The sequence below is a fragment of the Canis lupus genome, chromosome 10, assembly GCF_011100685.1.
Source record: "Canis lupus familiaris isolate Mischka breed German Shepherd chromosome 10, alternate assembly UU_Cfam_GSD_1.0, whole genome shotgun sequence".
Taxonomy (NCBI): domain Eukaryota; kingdom Metazoa; phylum Chordata; class Mammalia; order Carnivora; family Canidae; genus Canis; species Canis lupus.
In genome coordinates, this window is record NC_049231.1 from 10092746 (window position 1) to 10119051 (window position 26306).

Here is a 26306-nt window from a genome sequence, read left to right on the forward strand (position 1 = left end):
ATATGATAGGACATCTGATACCGGGTCTTGCATGTCTCCCTAGGGTAAAATTATCTTCTGTAATAATGTCGGGAGAATATTTAGATGCAAATAACATGAGCATGGCTATGAGCTCTCACAGCTGATGGACGTACATGCTGCTACTTAAAAACATTGAGGGACGTGTTAAAATATTGAAGACTATATTTTTTTTTACAAGCAAATATATTTAATGAAGTTGTAATTCCACTAAACGGAATGTGAAGGACCCGTATTTCAGAACAAGCTTGACAGGAGAGTAATATTTTCATGTAATTGAAGTAATTTTTTACTTTTTCTGTGATAATTTCAGTGTGCCAGTACACAATAGGAATAACTTTATTCCCTGGCTAATTGGAATGTGTAATTCTGAAAGAGGCATCGATCATCTTAATTAGAAATAAGGTTTATGATGTTGAGATAATGGCCTTTGGTTTGGTAATTTGGAGCAAGTTAATTCAGAAAGGGAGACAGGAGCTCGACCCTGGCTTGCTTCTGGTTCAGGTCTGTCCATGCACGTGGTCTATTCACCTTCCACAGGAAGCTCTGCCTGTGGGAAGTTGGAGCCTGGGCCAGCCCAAGGCAAGACCTGGCAGGAAAGAGGGAGGGGCCATGTTGCTGAGTCCTTCTTCCTTCTCTGAGCTGTGTTTCCACCTCTTGGTGTCCCCTCTCGCTGCTTCACAAGAGCCAAGGCCCTCCAGGAACCCCTGAGTATGCCCATCGCCTCCATTCGGGGCGCCCTCCTCCTCCTTGCTTCCACTCCACTCCAGCTCTCCCTCAGCTGTTCCCACCCAGTGAGGAGGAAAGGATTAGACTACACCTAGAAGCCCAGAGGAAGGGTGGGGGTTTGTACCTTCACCCAAACACCAAGCCTGGGCAGAGGTCCAGCTGTCTGTCACCCACCGTGCTCTGCCCTTTTCTTTGCCAAGGGCTCCCCCTGTGAGCACCATGGGTCTGTGGCAGCCCATGAGGGCCTTTGTGCGATTCATCCACCAGGAGGGAGTTTCCCTTTCTGCTCTGTTCCAAAAACACCCTGTAGCTGGCAGTGGCTCTGCCTAAATTAATTATTTACAGTGACGTAGACCTTTAAAGCATTTATTTCAAATCGTCCTTATAGACATGATCTCACTTGAAAATTACAGTAACCCAGGGGCTTAAAGTGGATCAGGGACCATTTATCTCTACGGCGCAGATGAGGAAGGTGAGGTTTGGGTTGAGTGACTTTTCTAAGGTGTTAGATCGGGATCTTGAACCCTGTGCTTGTAACTTGATCTTCATTGTTCTTTCTGCTCCTTCTGTGGGAATCTATTCATACTGAAATGTGAATGACTAATAGTATTTTTTTATTATTATAAGACTGTGTATAAATGACAGAGAATGGAATAAGTGACTTCTCACCTGTTATCCAGATTCAATAGTTACTCGATTTGGCCACAGCTGTACGTACTTCTCAGGCATTGTGTCTTCTCATTTACATATTTCAGTTGTTATATCTTAAAACACATGTTCTTGTAGAGCCACGATGCATTATCATACCTATCAAAATTAATAATGATTCCTTGGTATCATCTAGTAGGCAATTCATATTCAAATTACCCCATTAAAATTATTTTATAGGAAGTATATCTAAGTCAGAAACCCCAAATTCTTTTATTCCATCTATTATCCCTTCTTTCTTATTTTCAACTTCTTTACTGCTGCCTTCTCTATCATTTAGGAACTTACTGAAATATCTACTGTCTTTGAACACACACACACACACACACAGACACACATACTTACTTGGAGTTGCTATCCTATGATTTTCTTTAACCTTCTTAACCACAGTCCATAAAAGATAGCCTGCACTTATTTATAAACTTTTTTATGCCATAAACTCTGAGTACCTTCTATCCACCACATACGGTGAAAGCATTTGAGAATACAGAACTAAAAGTTCATTTCCCTCACTACCACAAATATTCTGTTTTTTTTTTTTTTTTTTGTAGTTCCTACCCCCGTCCCTCCCTGTCCCTTCCTCCTCTCTCATACCTATCCCTGGGCAACCAATGACCTGCTTTCTGTCACTGTAGATAAGTCTGCACTTAAAATTTTATATAAATGGCATCCTATAATACGTATTCTTTCTGGTTTGGCCTCTGTTACTCAGTATCGTTGAGATTGGTCCATATTGTGCTGTGTATATTCCACTGTATTGATATACCACAATTTGTTTATCCAATCTTCTCTTCATGGGCATGTGGGTTGTCTTCAGTTTTCAACTGTTACAAATAAAACCACTATGAACACTTATGGGCAGTTTATGGACATATGCTTTCCTCTCTCTTGGGTTAATACCTAGGAGTGGAATGGCTGGGTTCAGAAAAGTTACTACAGGATAACACACTCCACCTGCCCAATGGAAGAAAAGGGAGACCCTCCCGTGGAAGACATCCATGCTCATAGACCGTACTTACTCTAGTTTTGATGGGAGTCTCTCTCTTTAGCCTGAAAGTCTTGCTCTTTGAAGATTCTGAGGTGTTAACTCTTCCACTTTCTGAGCCATGCAAATTCAGGACCCGAGCACTATCTTCAGGAGGAGACCAGTTGTATTGTTGCAGGCTCCTTCTTTCCAGTCGTCGGATTTTATCTTCTCTGCAATAAATGACTGAGAACAGCAAATTATCAATGGTAAACCTGGCCCTGCATTTGGGTCTCCTCTAGTTTTCAATCTGCAGGATTTGTGTGAGCACAGAAAGCTCTGTTGGTTTCAGCCTATTTGGGCCAAGCCCAATCACTGATCTCCTACCGATGGCATTCACCTCTTGGCAAGCGCCTCAAAGGGAGGAAACAGGTGGGTATGGTCAGCTTACCTAGAAAGAGTTTTCCCTACCCTGGATGGGATTTTAGAGTTAATCTAAACCTCATTGCCTCCAGGAAATAATAGTTTAATATCTTAATTTTTTTTTTTTTTTTTTTTTTTTTTTTTTTTTTTTTTTTTTTTTTTTGCAGTTTGATTTTCTTTTGGTTACTGCAATGACATCCTATCTCACTTTTAATGGTGCTGATGCTGGTGAGTGGAGGCCCACAATTTTAATCCCACCATAGTTTATACCAGAAAAGGCAATATACTTGCCTAGACTATATAAATTGTATATTAATCTATAACTGAGGATTGAAGGTCTAAATATGTTACCAGACAATGGACAAGAAGACATAGTTTAATCAGCTGCAGAGAGTGAAAAATATTCTATTCTAAATTCAGTTTGCCCTTGATCATAAAAATGTATACACAGTTAAATCAAATTTCATCCAATTCCCAAAGTGTAATTTTGACGAGTGTCTTTTTTTCCAAACCTTAAGTCGGGGAAGCATACTCTCTGGTTAACTCTCTATTAGATGTCAAATTCAAGTTTTTAAAAAAGGAAAGACAAAGAGATTAATGTTGAAGAAATTCATCCCCTGCTGATTTAACTTCTATAATTAAAAACATCATCTATCTTTTCAAAATTCTTTATTGGAATATAACTTGTGTTTCTGAAATTGCACCCATTGGACATGTATATATTTCAATGAGCTTTGACAAGTGTACGCACCTGGGTAACCATCCCCACAGTCAGAATACAGAACAACTCTCAGAGGTTGCCACCTTTTGTTATTACCCCCATACAGGCCTTCCCCTGCAACCAGTAGTCCTCTCCTTCCTTCCTTCCTCACACTCGTGGCTGGTTTCTGACTCAAGCCTTTGTATCACCATCACTGCCTCTGAAACGCTCCCCTTTGCTTTACTTGCCCTTCAAAGACTTTCTAGATTGATTCTTCTAATTTCAATTCCCATCTTTTGACTGGAGCCCTCCAAACCCTTGTGAGGGGAGATGGAAGTGTTTTTACGTAGGCACATGGATCAGATGCTCTGTGCAGCTGTTCTCCGTGTGATTCATATTCCTATGTCCTCACTGCCCCTCTCCAAGCCAGAGGCTCTCTGTTTCCTTTGAAATCCCCCAAAGTGCCCTCTACTATATTTTGTTCTTTAGATGCTATTTATAGAAACAATTTGCAGAATGTAAATGAACTTCATTTCCCAAAGTCCATACTCCCCCAGGGAGCCTCTGTGGGCTTTATTCTGTGCTGAGAGTCCTGAGCACACACCCGCTGCACACGGTGCCATTAGCTCACTCACCCTTCAAGGTAATTTCATACCTGACTAGTATGAGATTGTTTTTTACAAAAGCATTGACCCATGACAGTGGCAGCATCTGTCTGTTGGTGTGTTGAGCACTAAATTGGAATTTTAATGCTAATAATTAACTAGAATAATATCTCACTTGGACAGAAGCCATTTGATTCTCTCCCGTGAGCTCAAATATTATGTGAGTAGCCACCGAGGCCATGGCAAAGGAAATTTTATTATGATTGTTTCAAGGAAGGTAAAATAAGAAGTTAAGGCTTTCTGAAAATATTTTTTTTCTGAAAATATTTCTTAAAAAATAATGACCATTCTGAAATAGGGTTAATGAATGCAAAAATGATTTTGCTGTTGAAATGCTCTCCGGCTTTCTGAGTCCGGTGACCTCCCTTCTTTGATATTTCCATTTGTTTGACAAGTTTACTTATCTGAAAGATTTTTTGATTGATTCAGAGGGAATGCGTTTGTCCTCTGAGAGGAGCCATTCCTCCCTCCTCACAGGGACTGTCACTTTGCTGTGACACCTCACAGCCTTCCTAGTTGTGGCTTTTAGGAAGCTTCCTCCTAAGGTAGGCGGTGAGACTCCAGGGCTCAACCTTGCCTTGAGATTGACAGCGGTGGACTTTGTAGGTGACAGAAACCCAATTAATAAACTGAACATACAAAAATGTCCTCTGAGCTCTGGAAACAGGGCCAGGTGGCAACGACAGAGACAAATGTGCTTTGTTTGCCCTCTGCGTGTCTGCTTTGCCCTGTCCTAACAGCTTCCTTCTCTCTGTCTCTCTCTCCTTCTCTCTCTCTCTCCCCTTTTCTTTTCCAAGCAGTGTTATTTGAATTCACACGGTGAGAGGCAGTTTCACAGGTTAGGCTATGGCCGGAATACAAAGTTGTGGAGGTGGAACACATGAGCCCAAAAGATTTACTTTTTTGAAATAGATTCTTTATAAGCAATTAATTTGGTCGTCGTTTGGTTCTGATGACGTAAAGCTATAGATAAAGTGAAATTAGGAACGCCTGATGAAGACCTGCGGCCTGCGTCACCTGAAGGGATCTGTAATCCTGTTTCCTCGTTGGAAGAACCCCAACAGTTGCATCTGTGAGGGCTCATGATGGGCAAGAAATTGCGCAGGACGTACTATGTTGTTTTGCTATTACGTCATCCTGATGAGGTAGGTGGATCTTGTTACACTCCCTTGAAGGCCAAGTCCCTGAAACTTGGAGAACTTAGCGAACGTAGAGGCACACAGCCACCAAGTGGCAGAGCTGGCTCTGGGAGCCCGGTCTGTCTCACTTGGTGGTCTGTTCCTGTAGGCGCCACATTATTTGCCATTTTATGGTAGAAAGAGGGTGTAGCTAAAGGCCCCAAAGCCTGCAAGTTGTCGTTTTCTCATTCCAGGTCATTGGCAGAACCAGAAATGGGATCCAGATTTTAGAGTCTTGGTCCATGGACAGCTAATTGGCTGCGTTGGCTTCTTTGGAACACATCTTCTTTCTCACTGTTTCAGAAAATAAGATTTGAAGTAAAACATATGCTAATAGAATTTTTTTTTCTTTTAGACTGCACACAAAATGCACACTATGCATTTGGGGACTTTATAGTCCACTCTGGTGAACAGAAATACAGAATGTCCAGGCCTCAGGGCCAAGCCCACTTGAGAACTGTCTTTGCCTTGATATCAACACCAGGTCCACACAGAGGGCTACGCAGGGCCCAGAAAGTCTCCCCACCCGAGGTTAGCAATTTGCTCACAAGGAGCAGTCTCAGTGGGGAGTATTAGGCTTCAGAGCACACCCATGTCTCTCATCTTTCCCTCAGAGTGGGGTAAGGCTACCTGCTTGTCATGGCTGGAGACTTTCCGGCTTGCTGTTGTTTGCAAAGGCAGAGACATTAGCCTGAATTCCAATAAACCAAATCCTGTTAAATTGTGCTACTATCAGGCCAGCTCTTTCAAATTGTGCTTAGGAACTCTGGTTGAGAGACATCAAACAATATGTCATTCGATGGTTTCCAGGCTCAGAAGAAAATGGTTGAAGACCATAAGTCATGGCTTCCTTACATCTACCATAACTGTTGGCTTTTCTCACTGAATTCCCCCAATTTCCACTACAAGGTTTTATAAAGAAAAGATGATATTGTATTTATTCCTGTGACTTTTATGGGGGCATTTGAGACTTTCCAACAATCAATTTAGGTACCTGAAGGTTATTTTCAAAGTGGATTCCGTTCCTATAAAAAGCATGGTGTAAGCTGAGGTCAAATGCATTTGACAGAATTTTTAAACCTTTCTCTTGCCTACCCATACTGACTGGTATATTAAATAAACATGCATCTCTATAATACAATGACTTTCCTGCACTCTAACAGTGTGGAAATGGCAGAAAAATGTCACATAATTAGATGTTCAGTATGACCCTTGTCTTATAATGAATATGGATTTCAATTTTATTTATTATTATTTTTTAAGATTTACTTATTCATGAGAGACACACAGAGAGAGGCAGAGACACAGGTAGAGGGAGAAGCAGGTTCCCTGCAAGGAGTCTGAAGTGGGACTCCATCCCAGGACCCCGGGATCACAACCTGAGCCAAAGGCAGATGCTCAACCACTGAGCCACCCAGGCATCCTTGGATTTCAATTTTAGAGTGAATATGGACTTTATGGATCCATCTCTATATCCTAGTAAATGGGAATGAAAAGGTGAGAAATTGAATCAAAGGTGATTTCGATAAGAAGACCAAACAGGGAACAACAGTTTGTAGTAAGGGACACTGACCAGACATTTGGAGGACATGAATTCCACCCTGGACGTTAGTTCATTAGTTTCCTACTGCTGCTGAAGCAGATGACCACTGTCATAGTAGCTTCAAACAACATCCATTTATTTCCTTTTAGTTTTGTAGATTAGGAGTCTGGTAGGCTCGTCTCAAGCTCACTCAGGCTGACCTCAAGGTGTCTGCATTCCTTCCCGGGAATCTCTCCCTCCAGTCTCAATCAGGTTGTTCACTCAACTTGGTTCTTTGTTGTTGAAGAACTGAGGTCTCCATTTTCTTGCTGGCCACCCACTGGAAGTTTTTTCTCAGCTCCTAGAAGCCACCCACATTCCCTGGCTCATGGCTCCCTTTCCCCATCTTCAAAACCAACAGAGGTGGGTCAAAGATTATCTTCATGTCTCTCAGACCTCCATTCCTTCTTGCCTCATCTTTCCTTTGCTGCCTTCTGCTGCTACATCCACTGACTGCAGCCAGAGAAATCTTTCTCCTTTAAGGGCTCTCCTGATTAGATTGGGTTTATTCAAATAATCCACGATCATCTCCCTATTTTAAGATCTGCAACTGTAATTACATCCGTAATTTTGTTGTTGTTTTCTTTTTTACAACAGTGCCTACATTTGTGTTGGTTGAATGATCTTGCGGGAGCATCTTTAAAATTCTTTAGAATTTAGAAGTGAAATACAGCAGAGCTCACCCATTAGGGGCTCTTTGGTCAGATGTGGGTGGAGGGCAGGGTTTGATTTAGAATTCCACATCCTTGCTGACGCTAATATTTTTTAATTTGTGAGAAGAAGACCATCATATGATCAACAAATTACATAGTCAGCACATAGAAATAGATTTTGAGATTAATAAGTGAAGGAAATGTATGTGTATACTGACGTGAGGAATCACTTTTGTGTTTGCACAGTCACTGGAAACACATTAGAGGAGGCCATGGAGAGGACATGACTTACGAGCTGGACCCAGACAATCAGAAGCTACTCAACCCTCCCCTGTCCTGGGAATGTACATTTTGCCCATGGATCCTACAATCAGAGCTGTTGTCAAGGATGCAGCCTTGAGAGAGCAACGTGTCATTGAGACCATCTGGACCCAGTTAGGGCCTCTGTATAAACTTTTAAGATGTGGCAGGTGGTGTGGAGATCTACTGGTCCTGTGGCCACCCCCAACGAGCCTGGTAAGTGGCCTTGCTTATCAAAACTCTACCCACCAGTCTGGAGTGGCCTCTTCCTTCAGTTTTTCTTTGCCCTTCATGGATGGGGCCAATTTCAGATCTTACCCAGGAAACTTCCGAGGTTTTGAACCAACAATATATGACATAAGGGAGAATCCATAGATAAACAGGAGAAGTCCTGTTTAGCAATGCTGCCAGACGTGCTGAGACCCTAGAGGTATCTGTAGGGGATCAGCATGGCCTTAGCTCTTAAGGCACTGTGGGCGACCACGGACTAGCTGGAGTAACTGAACCAAACCAGGCCCGGTCTTGCGTCCCTCATTCACTCAAAAGGCTCGGGAGCCTAAAGGGTGAATAGTTGGTAGACGCTTGAGAAAGGGCTCGAGCAATGGTTCTCAGGGCTCGCTTGTACGTGATCGCCCACATAACACAATAGATACAACTTATTCTGCCCTGGTCATAAATGTAAATAAGGGTCTGTCTGTCCTTGCTGGTCTGTTTACCATACCTAATATTCCTTTGAAGTATGCACATCTGGAGCAACAAGCTTATCTATTTACCAAGGTCTTCTGGCACCTGTGAGTCTGTCTTGCATGCTGAGAAAAGGGAACTTTGGAGAGTTTCACAAACCTGCTAAAAATAAACACCTTCTTGTCTTTGTTTTGCTCATGCTATAAAATGTTGTAAAACCTTGAATAAAGCTGGCACTGCTTGGACATCATCCACTGTGTCCCTCCTGTCCCCATCTCTTTACTTTTCTTTTATTTTCCTCATCCCCTTATCCTCAGGACCCTGATCATGTTGCCGCAGCGCGCGCAACAGGTACTGACTCCCTTATCTGGCACAGTCCACTAGGGATGGAGTCAGAGCCGGAGATGGCTTTCCTAAGCACCTCACTGAGGCAGTGGGATTCTGAAAGTGAGGACTCAGAACTAAGGTCTCCTGGCAAGTTGATGCTGAACCTTAAGGTAGGTGAAAGAATAGGGTAGTGGAGAAAGACTCCCAGGGTTGGGAGTGGGATGTGTTCTGTGGGGTTGGTAGTAGATAAAGGAAAGGGAGACCCTGGGAAACAGAAAATTTCTTTGATGCAATTTTTTAGACAGATCCCAGTGACTTTCCCATATGCCCATCCCTGTGTTCACAGCTCTCATCCTCGACTGCACACTATAAATCCACATTGTTCAATATATCAGACTGTAGGAAGATTGCAAGGCCCATGACACCAGAACAAAAGCACCTTTACAAATGAACTCGTAAACTCTTCTGGGCAAATAAATATTCACATGGTTTTCACTTACCTGAGGGCTCTCAAGGACTCTGGTTTAAGTGCGATGAAACACAGGAACAAAAACTTAGGACAGTTTCAGCCAATCGTCAAATACAATACCCTCTCTCTGTGATCCAGTAAATCCCATTGAAGAAGCACTTTTCTTTCTCTTTGGTAGTTTTTATTGAGGTGATTGATATGCCTGATAATGACCTTGAGACACAACCCATGACTTCTGAATTGGCAAGGACAGATGAAAACGTGCTCAGTCTGGGTGTTAGAAATTACATGCATATACTTTGGAAACTGGCATTTAATGTTCCACACAAACGCCAACACCTCTGATTTAACTGGAATGTTTGCTTAACAGAATGCCCATTCCCTAAATAGTGTGTAAGCTCTAGATTACCACCGGGTTGTTAGCATTCCCTCTTTGTTTTCTTTGCACGATCCCAAGGAAAGATTTTCATGAACAGTGGCAGTAGCTTGGCCCGGGTTCAGAGACTCAGAACAATGCAATGGTGAAGCGGAGAGCTTGGTCAGCGGGGAGCTGTGTCCCCAGGGTGCAATGTCAGCGAGAGGCCTGTCATCACATAGGTTGAAATTATATATTTACATATATATATATATGTATGTAACACACACACATACACACACATATATATGTATTTAACCGATGATTTAAAGCACAGAACATTTTGAGGGGCGTATATCATACCTCAAGTAGTTGTGCATTTAAACTGTCTACCTTCAAATGCATCTCTGTAAATCTGGGTGAGGTTACCTCTCCGAGCTTGTTTTTTTATTTGTAGAGTGAGGATAGTACTCCACAGGGCTGATGTAAAAATTAAATGACATAATGCACGACAAGTGATTGCCGGAGGAAGCTCCCAGTAAATCTTGGCTCCGATTATTAATGTGCGAATCCAGCTACTCAATGCTTATGTTCTCAAGACCTGTGAGTGCATATCAGGGAGAATGATTGTCTTTGGATGACTTGGGAGAGGAGGATTCTAATTTAAGTAGGTCCAGTGTAGGATCATGTCAACGTTGAAAACAGTAGAAGTCTCCGGCGAGGTTGTCTTGACCCCGAGGACTGGGGTACCATTGCCAGGACTGAGAGGGGAGCAGACCTGCATGCCTCTGATGCTCCTGACCACCGCCTGTGCTGGGGCTGGCAGGCTGGTTAGTAGAGTTTACTGGATTCCACTGGGTGTTCGACGACTCTGTCTTGTCCAGGAAGTGGATACGATTATAATCCATCTCCAGCTCACAGATGAAAAAAAACAAGATTGAATAATCTTCATTGTCACCCTTCCATGCTAATAAACGGTGGAGCTGACACTGGAATCCCAGTCTCCCTCCCCCCGGTGAGCACGAGATGACCAAGGTGTACTACCTCTGACAGATGCCCGGACCCTCCAGCAGCGTCCAGGAGTCATTCCTGCAGCCACTAAGTAGGCGGGGAAAGGACTTCCCACAAGGACAATCTGGCCACCCTGACCCAAAAGAAGGACAAATTCGCTTGGAGGACCATGGAACAGGGTTACTTGTTTCTAACCATTTACTAAGTAGCTCCTCCTTCATTGACTCAAGTAGAGCAACCAGATAAATTTGAGGCAAATAGTTATAATAATGGGCATCAGGGATTGGCTTACTCCGCTCGAGGTAGTCCGATCAGAACTTCACATATGTTTATTCTCCATGATGACCCACAAAGTAGGAATTATTAGGCCCTTACTACAGATGAGCAGAAAGACCCAGAGAAGTTAAGTAACTTGCCCAAGACACAGGGTAAGTTGTAGGAAAGAGAAATGCTCAAAATGTTAAAATAAGACAGTGGGAATCGGGGGATGGTTGAGAGCTTCCTAGGAAGCCAGCAGTTGCTGGCGAAGGAGTCTGTTCCTTCCCCTCAAGTCCTGTGAACTTGGCCATGGGTACTTTGGGAAACCAAAGATCCTTCTTGTGGGGAGATGTGGAGAGAGACAGCTTGAGAAAACCAAAGTCATGGAGGACCCGAGGAACAGTAGGTGCCCCATTAAAAAGAATTTGATAGCAGTTGCATAACAGAATATTATCATAAAAATATGCTCATATTTATGGGATTCTTCTCTCTCACATTTGATGAAATATTCATGACATTTTTCTCAGAAAGGCATGAGAGACAATCACCTAGAGAAGAAAAGAAAAAAATATGACTTTTTTAGGTTAGTTTTGCAACTTGTCACCACAGATCTTTAAAAAAAAATCCTTTTTAAAGCATACCAGTTGACAGAGGAAATTATGATAAAAAATAAAGTGAGGCTGAAAAGGACAGAAGCAAAAGCTGCTAACCAACACCATGCAGCGTGCCTCCCACACATTTTCCCTGGGTAGTTCCATCCACAGATCGACAACATTTAAACTCTTTCTTTTTTCTATTTTTAAAACTTTTTTTTTAAACCCTCACAAAACAGGCTACATTAAAGCTTAATTTAAATTTTCATTACAGGGGCCCCAGGTGGCTCAGTTAAGCGGTTGCCTTTGGCCCAGGTTATGATCTTAAGGTCGGGGGTTCGAATCCCACATTGGGCTCCCTGCTCAGTGGGGAACCTGCTTCCCCATCTCTCTTTTCCCTTCCCCTCACTCATGCTCTCTCTCTCTCTCTCAAATAAATAAAATCTTTTGAAAAAAATAAATTTTCATTACAGGAAATATATTAACAAGCAAGGATTAAATTGACTGAAAAAATACCCTTCAAAAATGATGCTTGATTAGTGACTTTTTTTAAAGATTTTATTTATTTATTCATGAGAGACACAGAGAGAGAGAGAGGTAGAGACACAGGCAGAGGGAGAAGCAGGCTGCATACAGGGAGCCCAACGTGGGACTCGATCCCGGGACCTTGGGGTCACACCCTGAGCCAAAGGCAGAGGCTCAACCACTGAGCCCCCCAGGTGCCCCAGTAACTAGAGTTTGACATATAGTTCTCCCTCTCTTTTTAAAAGGTTTTTCTTATTTCTTTATTTATTTTAGAGAGAGAGAGAGAGAGAGAGAGCATGCCAAGGAGCAGGAGGAGAGGCAGGAAGAGGAGAAAATCTCAAGCAGACTCCCCGCGGAGCCCTAGCCGGGTGTGTGTGTGGGGGGGTGGATCCCATGACCCTGAGATCATGACCCAGGCACTGAACACACTGAGCCTCCCGGGCGCCCCCACATGGCCCCCTCTTGAGGTTGGCAGTGGCACCAGGAGAAGACTGCAGATGTGTCTGAAAGCAGATGTTGCAGAGATGGGCAGCTTGCAGGTGTTCTCCTTGGTTGTGAGCCCGCAGGCTGCCCCTCCACCTCCCACTCTCGTGTGATCAGGGGAGTGAAGTCTGCATCTCAGTGTTTGCCCTTCCTGCAGCTCGGCTTCAACACCAGCTTTTCCAGCACCAAGTGCTTGAAGCTTGCCCATGAGGCACAAAGACCACTGCAAGTGGGGGGCACCCTCCAGGCCCTCTTTTGAAACTTGTGGTAAAATCAGAAAAACTAGTCTTCAGATTGAACATTCAAAACTTTACTGAGCATTTACTATGTGCCAAAATAGGCTAGGTTCTTTCATATATGATCTCTCTCTCTTTTTTAAGATTTTACTTATTTATTCATGAGAGACACAAGAGAGAGAGGCAGAGACATGGAGCCCGACGTGGGACTCGATCCTGGGACCCCAGGATCATGCCCTGAGCCAAAGGCAGATGCTCAACCATTGAGCCCCCCAGGTACCCCCTTAATATATGATCTCATTTCATGCTTACCTCATAGATGAGAAATCTGCAGCGTGGGGAATCATGATGCTGGTGGCCGTGATGCGAAGCTGGGGCCGGAGGATCTGAGAACCCAGGCTCAGGAATCCAATGAGGTGGGTGTCACATGGGCCACAGTATGCCACAGGTCCATGCACCTGTTTCCTCCTCTGTGATGATACCACCTGCCTCGTTGACTCAATACATGTCAACCAGCCGCCCTTCCGAAGCCTGTGGTCCCCAGCAGTGCGGCCTGCGCGCACCTCTGAGGCAAGAGTCTGCGTTGAGAGCAAACCACAGATCCGGTTTGAGATGCTGACTCCTTGACTCTTGCAGGTTGCTGTTCTTCCAGCAGGTCGTAGGTTCTCTTCAACTTAACATCTCTCTGTTGTACTACTGAGGCAGCACTTGCGTTTAGAACATCAAGAGTCCTGAAATGAGGCTCCAGTTAGCAAAGACCATGTCGGACGGGTTGACCCAGGATTTTACTTTCTTCTTTTACATAAGAAAAGTTACATTTTTGTTTTAAAAATGGAACAAACCACCCCAAATTGATTCTAAAAAAAAACCACCCTGCATTTTATTTATTTTTATTTTATTCCCCCCCTACATTTTAAATGTGATATATATCAGTGATATTTAATATAAAAAGTGATATATATCAGTGATATTTAATATGACCTGTTATTTAAAAAGCCTCAAACAAACAAAAACCCCATGAAACCCAGAAAGGTATCAAATAAAAAGCTGATGTTCCTCTTCGATCCATTTCAACTCTGACTCCTCCCCACTCTAGAGGCAGCCATTGATAATGGTTTTTTGTGTATCATTGCGGGTGGTTTTCTGGGCATTTTTGTATGTACATAAATATGCACCTGGGTCTATTTTTCAATCATACATGGGATAATATTTGACATAATTTTTTTATTTTAGTGGTTGCCCCACTGAATGGGATTTAAACTCATCGGTGCAGCAATGAAGACCCTTTACCATCTGCTTGCCCCTCCCTCCCCCATCAACACCCTGACAGGTGCCCTCTCTTCAGGCAAAGGTCCTGTTAGCTCCTGAGTGAGACCTGGTCACCACCACCTTCACCGGGTTGCTATTCTGGGTTCTAGCCTGGAATGCCCTACCCTATTTTTCTACCTTCCCAATATCACTCCTTTCTTCAAGGGCTAGTCAAGCTCCCTTTTTCTCAGATGGTCTGCTCAGAGTGTCTAATCCCTCTGAGATTACCTGGCTATGCCCTGGGTACCTTGCTGTATTCTATTGACCATGACATGACACTGCTTGCCAAAGCCCTTGGGGTGCCTATCTTGTCTTTTCAATAGAACTCTGTTTCTTTGGCTTGAGGACTGCATCCTGTGGCTCCTACCACTCTTCCTGTGGCGCTTAATTCTTGAAGACTCAACCTGAATTGTTTTAAAGGAAGGCAAGACCAACAGGGTCTTTGCATATTATGTCTGTGGCTTAAAATGTTTAGTGACTTTCTATAAGCCATTGACTGAAGCTTAAGTGACTATGTTTGACTTAATAGGTTGACTAAGGTAAACCTCCCAGCAAGTGTGCTATAGAGGCAGTCATTTTTACCTAACAGACATATCATCATAATACTTAAAATCCTACTATGGTAACCTTGCTGGAGTGGTTCTAAATTCATTGGATTAAAATTTAGGTTTCTAGGGATGCCTGGGTGGCTCAGTGGTTGAGCATCTGCCTTGGGCTCAGGGCGTGATCCCAGGGTTCTGGGAATGAGTCCCACATCGGGCTCCCCACATGGAGCCTGCTTCTTCCTCTGCCTGTGTCTCTGCCTCTCTCTCTGTGTGTCTCTTATGAATAAATAAATAAGATCTTTATTTAAAAAATTAGGTTTTTATTTTTTTACATTTTTTAAAATTTAAATTCATTTTGCCCACATATAGTATAACACCCAGTGCTCAACCCAGCAAAAATTTAGTGTTTTTTTTTTTTTTTAATTTAGGTTTTTAATAAGGGGGTGGTATCCTGAGCTTTGGAGCTCTTTTATTTATGGCAAGACTTTAAACCCATGTAACTTTTTTAAATTTAAATTTTATTATTATTTTTTTTACTGAGGTATAATTGACATATAACACTGTATTAGTTTCAGGTGTACAATGTGATGCTTTAATATTTGTATATATTGCAAAATGATCACCACATAAGGCTAGTTAATATCTGTCACCATACATAGTTACAGAATTTTTTTTCCTATAATGAGAACTTTTAAGATCTGTTCTCTTAGTAACTTTCAAATAATGCAAAAACAGTATAACTATAGTGACCATGCTGTACGTTACACACCCATGACTTACTTATTTATAATTGGAAATTTGTACCTTTTGAGCTCCTTCACCCATTTGTCCACTTCCATCCCTTGCCTTTGGCAACCACCAATCTGTTCTCTTTATCCACAAGCTTGGTTTTCTTGTTTTGTTTTGTTTTGAAGATTCCACATATAAGTAAGGTCATATGGTATTCGTCTTACGCACGTGGTTTTTAAAAATCCTTCTTTCCTCTAAATACTTAAAACATTTTTCCTTCTTACATTGCTTCTTGCACATTCAGTACATATACTTTCTTCAGTAAGTACTTACATTCTTACCTATATTATTCAATAATTAGAGCCTTGTACATTAATTCCACATATTTACTACATGAAGCATTCTTGGTAAACTGATATTCTATTATAGAAATAAATTAGTTATTGATAAATAGAACCTTCATAAACCAGAATGCTGGAGAAACACATCATAAATTTTTCTCCTTGAGCACATTTAAAAAGCATTAAAATAAATGACAAAGAACTTACTAAATGTTTATGACTTTGGTTTATGCATGTGGGCTAATGGGATGAAAGGCTAATCCGTCACTTGGCTCTTACTGCATTTAATTAGCTTGGATCACTTTATACTGTCTTGGGAATACTTTATCTCCTTTCCTCTTTTTTCTGGTATAAACAAAATAAAATGGACAGTAACAGGAAGTAGTTACCTTAAATTCAGGGTTGATGTAAACAGTAAGAATAATAAACTTATTCTAGAAAACAAACAAGGACCATACAGCCAACAGCCACTCTGAACATCTGAATGTCTGCAGAGGCTACTTCAATTTTGGGCCATATTTGCTCCCTTGTGTCACAGGCTGTCCTCTCTTACTTGCGACATTGCATCTCCATCATCTGGAGTCAAGCATAGTGTCACCTTTAAAAAAAATAAAATCCATAGAAACAGAGCAGAAAAGTGGCCAAAGGCTAGAAGTTGGGGAAAATAGGAAGAAGTTGGGACAGGTATGTGGTGTTCAGGCCACGGGACTCACGGATTCACGTTCTCATTTTTAGGAAATGACTTCATATTCTTATGTCTAAATTATGCCATATTTTATATTTTTCAAATGCTTTCTAAGCATTACTAGTTGTTCATGACAAACGTGACAACTGAAATGCTGTACTTGGTGGAAATACATGGCTATCCATTATATGGAATACACTTATTTTTTTTGAAATTTCAGCTTTATTGAGATATAATTCACATGTAAAATTGTAAGATATTTAAAATGTACATCGTGGTGATTTAATAAAAAAACTTGCACATTGTGAAAAGATTGCCCCCATCTAGTTAATTAACACATCCATCACCTCACTGTTTGTTTATTTATTTGTTTTTGGTGAGAATATTTAAGTTCTCTTAGCAAATTTTAGCTATACAATACAGTGTTATCAACTACAGTCACCACGTTTTGCATTAGATCCTTGGACCTTATTTATCTTATAGCTGAAAGTCAGTATCCTTTTACCAACTTCTTCCTATTTTCCCCAACTTCTAGTCTTTGGCCACTTTTCTGCTCTGTTTCTATGGATTTTATTTTTTTTAAAGGTGACATCGTGCCGTGTTTGCCTTTCTCTGGCTTATTTCACTGAGCATAATGGCCACAAATTTCATTCATGATGTCACAACTGGCAGGATTTCCTTCCTTCTCATGGCTGAATAATATTCCATTATGTATGTACGTACATATGTCACATCGTCTTTGCTGACATTCACTTAGGTTGTTTCTATACCTTGGCTATTGTGAATAATACAGCAGTTCTATTTTTAACAGAAGAAACTCCATGATTGTGGCTTGATAGATGTTCATTACCTGCTATAGCAAACCGTGTGATAAAAAAATGACCTCTATCTTGAGCAATGAAGGCAGCAGTGAATTATGTCTTCTCTAACCAGATGTAAAGGGCTTGTTTTCCAGAATTCTGCTCCAAAAGAGATGTGGATATCAATGGGAATCAGTTTGGTGTCATAGACGCCTGGGTTTTAGCTTCGGGTTAGTTGATTGTGCAGATTTAAGAAAGTAGTTTAACTTGTCTTGGATTCATTTTCATTAACTATAAAATGAGAGCTTTTCCCCCAGCTTATCTGCCTTCAGACTGTCCCAAGTAAGGGTTTGGCTCTTCTATATCTTTTATTGATACCTAGGAGATCTTGGGCTGAGGGGCCAGGCCAACAGCAAGGAGGGGATGAGACCCCCCCCAAAAAAATGGGTTTGCAAGGGTGCCTGGGGGGCTCAGTTGGTTAAGCATCTGACTCTTGATTTCTGCTCAGGCCATGAGCTCAGGACTGTGGGACGGAGCCCCACATTGGGTTCCAAGCACAGCATAGAGTCTGCTTGAGATTCTCTCTCTCCCTCCACTCTTCCCCATGTTCATGCTCTTTGTCTTTTAAATAATGAATAAAATATTTCTTTTTTAAAAAGAGAGACAGAAATGGATCTCCAAGACTTCCTGATAAGAAACTCTGCTCTTCTTTATTTTACTTGATGGGCCTCTTTTTTGGGGGTAGATGGGGGGGGAGTTTCTCTGCTTAAAAAATTGGTTGGAAAAACCTGTTCAGAATGATAACTAGGTCTCTTTCTAGCCTTTTCATTCCATAGTTTGAAGCATGTAACTTGAACATGAATAAAAAATGCACAGAATTTTAAGAAGACATGCCTTTAGAAGAACACAGTAATTCGTGTCCATTTGTGTCTTGAAGTTTTGTATATGACTGTGATTAATGGCAAACACTACAGATGGGGCAAAGGCGATTTGATAGTTAAATCGACATTCTCTTGGTTAATTGCTGCATATGATATTTATCTCTGTGAACCTAATGAAGTCAAATAGGCTATACTTGAAGTGACTCATTAAATTTGGTGCATATAGATAGTTCTCTCCATTAAAAATGTCCCTATCCTGAATCAAGTTCACTCTCTAATTTAATTGGGAACATTGGTTTTGTTAATCACAATTTATTAATCACCAAGACACTGTGTTTTCTTAGTCTGAGAGATTTTTTTATTTTGAATTTCCTTGGATAGATTTTAAAAATATCTAAAAAACCCCAACATTTTTTTTAACCCCAACGTTTATAGAAATGGTGAGAGTGGAGGGAAAAAAAAAAGAAAAAAGGATATTTAGCAAAAGGACACTTAAAATATACTTAGGATACACAGAGCTGCTTGGCAGTCTATTTAATGTTTGTCTAAAGATCACCTGTAATTGGAGCAGAAGCCAATTTGAGAATGGCATCTCTGGTTTGGAAGACTGTGTGCTGTGACCTAGATATGGAGCAGAAGGAAGCCAAAGGAGATGGAAAGAGGTGAAGGGCAGGAGGGTCCTATTTCATTTCCCTGAAGTTTTATATCCTTGCATCTGCCACCTGTCTTCTCACCCTGCTGGGCTCCTAGGGTCCCACGTCTACTTGAACTTATCTGTCTTGATTTCTATGGGAGGTGGCAAGGTATCACCTGTCCCCTGTGCTCTTATTCTCGTCCAAGAAACTTTGTCCTTTAAACCTATTAATACTTTGCCCTGAGAAATGTAGCCCTAGGTAGAGGTGGGACATCAGGGTCAGGATTTTCTGTGCTTGAGCTTAGAAGGGCTTCTGCAGCCAATAGTCAGGAAATGTCAGCGCCGCTAAACAGAGACAATAAATCCCCAAGCTACCCAGTAATGCAATCTCCCTCAACATGGAAAAAGGTCAGGCTTGAGCTGTAAATAAATTCCTGTCACACGGCAGCGTGTCTCTTCAGGTGAGATAGTAAATCTTCCTGGAGATAAACAGCCACACATTCCATAATTCTTTTCCTATGGTCCTGGGCTTCATGAGTTAATTTTTCTTCAGCCAATCTTCCATAAAGCTTGGGTATTAACATTCCCTTGGTGTGTAAAAGACCTTCCCGAACACGTAGCCAGGATGAAGTGGGGTGGGGGTTGGGCTCTATAAAACACCAACAAAATTTATAGAGTATAGGCTCCAAGACCCTTAAAAGGGAAAAAAATTTTGATATGCAGCCTGTCTATATTTAAAGGAAGACAGGACATAATTGACGCTTTCTTTGGTATATAAAATTCCTTAATTTTTTTTGTATCAAACCTTTTAGAATGCTGTAAATGGAAATCTCCAACACGTTACAGCATTTTACATTTAGTTTTATCTTAACAATCCCCAGATTAGTACTTGGAGTCAAACACCCGAAGTCTCAATTATGATTCTTCAGCTAGTTAATCAGCACTTAGGAAGCTACCAAACAATAAAGATGCAAAGATGAATGAAGCTGGCTGCCTCCAAAGAACTCACAGCCTGGCTGCAGGGGAGAAAGATGCACACACACACACACACACAAATTTAAAATATAATATCCGAGGTGCTATCATCAAGGTTTCCCCAAAGGGCAATAGGAACACAGAGGAGGGAGCCACTAACTGGGAAATTTGGGAAGGCTTCACAAGAGAGTGGCACCTCATCAGTTTCTTGGAGAACGCATAGTTTTCCTCAAGGTAGAAAAGGAAGGAGAAATACATAGACGTAGAGGAAGGCTATGTACAAAGACTCAGAAATGTAAAAGAGCTTGGCCTACCTGAGTAATTGTGAAAATTTCAATATGATGGGAGCTTAAGGTACATGTTGGAAAATAGTAGGACGTATGACTTTGAAAGGTTAGCATGGCTCAGGTCAAGGCCAAAGACAATGGACATTGCATCTAGCAGATTTCATCTTGTCTCTGACAGCCAAGTGTATTGCAAGGTCGGGTCTCTTTCTATACCTAAGACACACCCCTATCTTTGCAAACTTAAAGTCTGATCCTAGAGAGCCAGATGAGCTGGAGTACTTCACTGAAGTCTTCTGGCTTTGAACTCTGATCATGAAGGAGTCCTTAAATAGCAGTGCATTTTAGAGGGCCTCTTGTCTTTGACCTCTGCTTTTTTTCACTTGAAAGAAGTTAAGAATGACAGTTTTCAGAATATAAGGCCAGGTCCTGTGAATGATCCAAGAGCTCCTGGAAGAGAGGAAGTCATTAGGGAAGTTATTCATACTTCTCTTTGTTTCACATTTTGGCAGGATTATTTTGTGTTTTTGCAGAGCAACTGACTTTCGAAATCTAAACTGAAAGGGTTTTTTTCTTTTATTGTTCAGCATTTGGCATTTGTTTTTATAACTCTTGTAAATACATGCAAGGAGGAGAAGGTCACTAGGGAGTAAGCATTTTGAAATATGTTGACAGAGCACTGCCTTGCCAGAATCTGAGTTCTTACCAATAGCAAGAAGGATCATTACTAATTCCCGCATCTTGCAGTGAAACATGAGCTCAGGTCAATTATAGCCAGCTGTTTGAACAAGGACTAAGATGTTTGTGGTGTTTCAGGAGAAGTGCTAAAATCAGCCCTGAAAGGACATGTGCACACAGAGAGCAGTGGTGTTTTGTTTTCTTTTTTTTAAAAAAGGAATTCCAGTATGTAAAATGGACTTCTATAGAATGGAAAATGCTGGAATGGATTTCTAAGAATCCGCTCCTACCCCCTTGGATATTTTGATCTGCACACAGGGGCATATTCATTTAATCTATCAGCAGATACAGACTGAATTCTTTTTGTGTCAAAAATGTTAAGAATAGGGATCCCTGGGTGGCGCAGCGGTTTGGCGCCTGCCTTTGGCCCAGGGCGCGATCCTGGCGACCCGGGATCGAATCCCACGTCGGGCTCCCAGTGCACGGAGCCTGCTTCTCCCTCTGCCTGTGTCTCTGCCTCTCTCTCTCTCTCTCTCTCTCTGTGACTATCATAAATAAATAAAAATAAAAATAAAAAAAATAAATAAAAAATGTTAAGAATATATTGTAAATAAGATAGGTAAGTCCCATGCCCTATGGTACTGCAGTCTAATTGTATTTAAGTAAATAAAAAGGAGAATTATAGGTTAGATTGGTAGACAGTAAGTAAACGGGATGATGTGAGAGGTAATATAATTCCATTGGTGGTGGTCAGGGAAGGTGTCTGAGGAGGTTACACATGAGCTGAGACCTGAAGGATAAGTCATAAGAAGTTATAGGGGAAAATATTCCAGACAGAGGAGCTGGGACATACAAAGGCCCTGGGGGCAGGAGAGAACTTGGATTGTTTGAGGAACAGAAAGGAGCAGAGTGAGCAAGGGCAGGAGTGTAAGGAGATGAGTCTGTGTAAGTAGAAGGGCTCATGTTGTCAGGAGTCTCAAAACATGCTTAGTTTCTGTGATTTGCATGACTATAGTTTATCCCAGCGAAAGGATTCAAAGGAAAACAGGCAAAGAGAAATGATGCATAGGGTGAAGTCTGGGGGAAACCAGGCACAAACTTCCAAGAGTCCTCTTCCAGTGGAATTGCACAGGGTGTGCTTGATTTCTCCAGCACAGCTCATTAGAGACTCAGTGTCCAGGAGTTTTGCTGGAGACTGGTCACACAGGCATACTTTCCCTAATAAACACTACAATTCCAGACTCCCAGAAAGAAAGCAGGTGTTCAGCATTAATCACATGGTTTGCACAACTGAGCACAGTAAGGCTTTCTTACCTCTTCTGGGAATGGCGGGAATTGTCCTGAAATCCAAGTTCCCATGTGCCAGTCAAGGGGCAACCTGGCTAGCAGCCCTTTCTGGAGAGAGGCATCCTAAGGCCTCCTCTGATAACTTCTTTCTGCACCGGTCGGTGTGTTCTATCAGCAGAAACTCTTCTATGCTTTGTCCAGTACCATGGTGGCTGGCACATGACAACCCTGGCCAGCAAAAGGCCTTGAGATATCTGGATAGAAATGCCTTTGGCCAGGCTGGAGAGTATCAGGAAGGGAGGCCTGGTGTGGCAAATTCCCATTTATCCACGTGTGGGTAGGGAGGCTTGGTGCCGTCTGGAGGACTCATGTGTCAACTCTGAGTTGATTTGCATCCCTTGGCCCATGAAACTTGGCTAGTCCTCACAAACAGAAACAACCTTGCACTCCTCTAGATGCCTTTGCTGCCTTTCAACTTGTATATATGGCCCTTGTCCCATGTTGCGTCACATCACAGCTCTACTGGAGGCAGAGTTATTGTTATCTGAGTATAAACAGTCTTGCTGACTCCCCTGGACCCGCTAGTAAAGACAAAGGCCATTTGGTGGAACGGCTTCCAGGCCTGGACTCATACTCCTTAAGATAATAAAAACTGTAGATGCTCAAAAAACCTTAAATGGCTAGAAAGGGCCTGGAGCTGCTTCTGACAGAAAAGGTTCAGTTTGGGATGTTAGACTAAGGGAAAGGGGTTGAGACAGAGAAAGAAAATGGTAAGCCTTTGCTGGAGTTGGGATAGGAGAAGGGATTTAAAGGAAGCAGCTGCCGTAAGGTTTTGAGACAGGATCCTCAGGACAGCTGCTTGGGGTTGTACAAGGTCATGTCTGGTAGTTGCTTCTTTGAAAGACTTCAGTACATTTATGCATTTGTTTTCAATATTAAAAATTTTCTTAGATGTCTTCTGATGTGTTTAACTAAGTGCATATTATCATCCTGAAACATGAGGGGGTCTGGATTTATTGCATTATGGAGCTTTATTTTTCTGTTATCCATTCCCTTACCTCCTGGAGGACCAGAAATGTAAAGGACTCTTTGCACATCATGGACACTAACAAAGATTTGAAGTAACGAACACACACACACACTCATTGGCAAAAGAAAAGGGGACCGATGTTGTTTTGCAATATGCCCAGCAATTGAGATCTAAGTAATGCCAGAAAGGAGAAAACAATCTGATAGGGTTTTTCTGGGAGAAGCAAATTAGTTATATCAGATGCCAAACCACAGTCTAGATGAGCAAGGGTGTAGATGAGAAAGCTGTAGACAGGCAACGTTTTTAAGCTTAGTACTGAAGCATTTCAAGTAATACAGCAGCAGGATTTTGAAGACCTCTAAGAGGACAGCAGATACTCTAATTCATTATCAATGCTGAATGGATGTTTTTGAACAAAGCAATAAAGAGCTTGTCTAAAGGGGTCTGAAGTAAAGTCACAGCCAATTGGCTGATGTAAACTGCCGCAATAACTAAAAAAAGGCCTTTGTAAAGACCCAACATGATGATTTTTAAAAAAAATTTCAGATGATTTTTCTATGAGCTGCTGTTAAATTTCATTTCACACCTGCTGCAAGGAAAAAGACCTTACCAATTCAAAGATATTCTTTTGGTAAGAATGTTTTATAGGAAAAGAGAATGGGCTAGAGAGTCTTTGATGGGATTGAATAAAAAGCAATGTCTGGTTAAATACCATTTGATTCCTGACAGACGACTCTAAGGGTGGGTAGCAAGTTCCCAGAGGAGATCTTAAGCTATTATGAAAGTTTATCAGAAAATTGTTGAAGTATTTTTATTCAGGAATGGTCATTTTTTTCCCAGAAGGTTGTAAATAATCTTACAAAATGATTTGGTCCCAGACCATGTTTAGGCACTTTTTTCCCATATTAATAAAGAACATAGATTTTTTTTCCCCCATCATATCAGTGTTCACAGATGCATAGTGTATAGAGATCATCAAATGTAAAGGAAGCTGTCATATGTCCTCTGAACTGTTACACTTGGGAAAAGAATGACTTTGGTCACCATGGTGGGGAGGGACACGGAACCTCTCTTGCCTGGAGAATATGTCATTCATTATCAGGTGGAAGTAGGCACATTGGTAGATCACTTGCTGCAAGTGACATCTTGAGGTAGCTTTTAAATAACAAAAATAATTAGAAGGAGGAAGGGTGGCTCATGGGACCCGAGGGCTAGAAAGCAATGAGGGCCTTGGGAAGATCATAATAGGTGCTGGAAGCCTGTTGGAGATCCGGAGAGTACTCTTGCTGGTCTCTTGCTTCTTTCTGTGCCTCTGTTGTCTTCTTTCTTGGGGGAAAAGCCCTTCCTGTGTCTCTGTCCAGTGGAAGATGTCAGCCAGCCATTTCCAAGTCAACAAGGTCTAGCCACACTGAAAGACTAACTTTCACTCTAGCTCCTGATTTCATATTTCTAGGGGGCTGGGCTTCTGACTTGCTCTTCTTGGAACATTCTCATTCCACTAAACAGAAGCCAGGGGATTTGGTTGTATCATATAAAAAAGTCTACTGGGTGCCTTCCTATAGACTGGGAAGTTCTCAGAGAATGAAGAATTGTTATAAGTGGGGCTAACATGTGTATCATGCTAGTGTATGACATTAGTCTTGAACAAAAGCAGGGATTATTATTTAAAAGTTCAATATAACAAGACAAAAAACTACAACTATGGACCAGCCTCAGAAGACAAAAAGTTTGATCTTACCTCTGGAAGGTGCAACAGGATGTCATCCTCACAATGGCTCCCAAACCTGGACAACCACCAGAAACAGATGTAGATTTAGATCTTCAGATTTATAAATAACTTTCCTGGTTCTCTCTCAGGATTTTGATTCGTTAAGTCTGAAATCTGCATCTAAAATTCTTCCGTACTGATTCTGTTAAGCGGATTTAGGGACCACTGATCTACTGTATATGCTGTCTACACTGATCTACTGTATACTTTTCTCTGTCTATCAGAGAAATCTTATATAAAGAAATCTTATATAAATGTTTTTCAGGGAAAGACTCATAATCGGAATAATTTCTTATTATTTTTTTGCCCAAGAATCAGAAACTTTTTCTTTATAACCAAATAAAAATTTCCATCTACATGTGAAAGATACAAAGCATGTTTTACCCTGTATTTATTCAATGCTTATTCTTTCCTAGTTTCTCTCCAAATCCTTAACACACTTCCGGTTCTGGGACTACCATTGGTGGAGTCCTATCATATATGCATTATTCAAATCCAACTATGTATATCTGGACAAAACATTTCCTTTCAAAATATGCTAGAAATTTCACCAGACCACTGTTCAGTTCTCTTCAGGGCCTGGGACAATCCCAGCAGCAAGCTCAATCTTGCTGGCTGGTTCCAGCCTGGATTTTGTCTGGAGGAGGTGTTGGGTCATGCTGGGATGTTCTCTGGAGCAGATTCTTTCAGTATCTGCACTTCGGCATGTTGATCAATCCTATTGTGCACCGTGATGGCACGTGAGTCGTTAGTGGAGAGGCTCAGTAATACCAATTAATTTGATTTTTCAGTGCTTTCCTTTTGTTCCAGGACAGACATACATACAAATAAGTAGGAGGTGTCCTGAAAAGGAGAGAGAAAATGGGGCCATACATTTGGGCCTTTTAAAACACTACCTCATTGGAGTGCTGTAGCGAATTTTGGGGCATCATATTTTAAGGGTGCTGGTGAGATAGAGTAGGCTTTGGAGAAAAATTATGGGAAGATGTGAAGAGGGGACCCTGTCCATGGGCTAAGAGGATTGGAATGGTTGACTTAAAAGTCTGTGGGGGTGAAGTCATATGGAAGCATAATCTATGGGAATAAAGTTTTGAGGGTGGTCTTTGCAAAGACACTGTGCATCTTTTCAGGGCATCAATTTATTCAAATATCAGTGTGGCAGAGAAGGAGATGATTTTTATGTGATGCAGCTATAGCAGTATCACAGAGCAGAGGGCAAGATTCTCACAAACTGTTAACACAAAACAAAATAAAAAGAAATTTTAACTCTTTGTCTGACTTGCTATGGTTTACTTTTCTGAATCCTGGATATACCTATTTAATTCTTTTTAGCTATCATGAAGCATTCCAGTTTTCCATGACAACACAGAGGAGGATGGTGGCCAACTTTCTACCAGCCCAAGAGAAGGAGAATTATAGGCTGCATAGAAGATTTTAACTTCAATACAAAGAAGGACTTTGATCGGGGTGATTACAAATAAATCAGCTCATCAAAGTGAA

The 26306-nt window shown here is 41.5% G+C and overlaps 2 long non-coding RNA genes across 5 annotated transcripts; one reads left to right on the top strand and one right to left on the bottom strand.

The window, feature by feature from the left end:
- On the bottom strand, positions 1–2839 carry LOC111097821. Of its 2 annotated transcripts, none has more exons than XR_005365354.1 (3): positions 2475–2839; positions 1417–1554; positions 1–607 (listed from the first exon to the last, which is right to left on the bottom strand). It is a non-coding gene; the product is annotated as an uncharacterized LOC111097821 (long non-coding RNA). The 2 variants fall into 2 exon arrangements; XR_005365355.1 differs by lacking the exon at positions 1–607 and adding an exon at positions 1102–1332.
- LOC111097822 lies at positions 1995–26306 on the top strand. Of its 3 annotated transcripts, none has more exons than XR_005365351.1 (6): positions 1995–2851; positions 3010–3070; positions 5008–5352; positions 7867–8136; positions 13181–13277; positions 26139–26306. It is a non-coding gene; the product is annotated as an uncharacterized LOC111097822 (long non-coding RNA). The 3 variants fall into 3 exon arrangements; XR_005365352.1 differs by lacking the exons at positions 13181–13277; positions 26139–26306 and adding exons at positions 8922–9101; positions 12418–12470; XR_005365353.1 differs by lacking the exons at positions 1995–2851; positions 3010–3070; positions 5008–5352 and adding an exon at positions 5359–7330.